General features: G+C 37.2%; 1 protein-coding gene across 1 annotated transcript in view; it reads right to left on the bottom strand.

Annotated features, from left to right (window-relative positions):
- The window catches only part of GREB1 (growth regulation by estrogen in breast cancer 1), a 60036-nt gene that overhangs the window by 5186 nt on the left and 53918 nt on the right, over nt 1–932 (bottom strand). The window lies entirely within an intron of this gene.

Here is a 932-nt window from a genome sequence, read left to right on the forward strand (position 1 = left end):
CCATAAACCAGGTGAGAATGAGTTCAAGGTCAGAATGAGGGAGGGAACCACTTAGTGAGTGAAAGGACTAGAAAGTTAGAGGAAAGTGGAAGGAGAATGGTAGTGAATTGCCAGGGAAAATACGTAGGAGTAATTTTTTTTTGTTTTCCTTTTACAACGATAATGCAATCACGGAAATTAGCCATATATGTTACTATCCCAAATAAGGTCAAGGAAATTAAATCCTTTGACTTTCAAGGAAACAATGAGGCCTAAGATTTGACGTGTTAAATGCGCAGAGGCCTCTGACTACTCATTTTACCCTTAGAACAAGAATATCCAGTAAATTTTTCAATGTTCCTCTATAAAAATAATGTCATTTTACATTAGAGACAAAAGCTATTTGAAGACAAGGAGCCTTTTCTTAATACAACAGAACTACTGAGACATGGGAATAAATTAAGCAGAAAGAGGCCAAGCATCCCTGAACTAAATTAGACCCATTTTAAAAATCAGATGGAGCAGATTAAAAGGCAAACCTCTAAAGCTGACTGAATTCACACACTCTGGCCTTTGGAAAATTCAGAATCAGTTCTACATTTTAAATTCATATATTACACAGCAAACAGGATGGTGTGAAGAACAGCTGGATTAATGTCTAGGACTTGGATTTAAGAGAGCTGAGCAATTATTGCAACAATCAAAATCAGTAAGAAACATGGCATTTAATTATAGGGTTTTAAAATCTTGTCTTTGATCTTAGTAATATTTACAAGAATATTTGATATCCCTGACTGCCAGAGTGTCAGTGTTTTAAAATGTACCTTTTTCCTTGCCAGCCTGGGCTTGGAATGTCATACAATACTTTAGGCTCAACAGCACCCACACAGTGGATTCTGACGAGCCATTTGTGGTTTAAAGACACAGGCAGGAAGCGTGTGGTGTGATGGGGC

Source organism: Merops nubicus, unplaced genomic scaffold (genome assembly GCF_000691845.1).
Source record: "Merops nubicus isolate BGI_N331 unplaced genomic scaffold, ASM69184v1 scaffold6259, whole genome shotgun sequence".
Taxonomy (NCBI): Eukaryota; Metazoa; Chordata; class Aves; order Coraciiformes; family Meropidae; genus Merops; species Merops nubicus.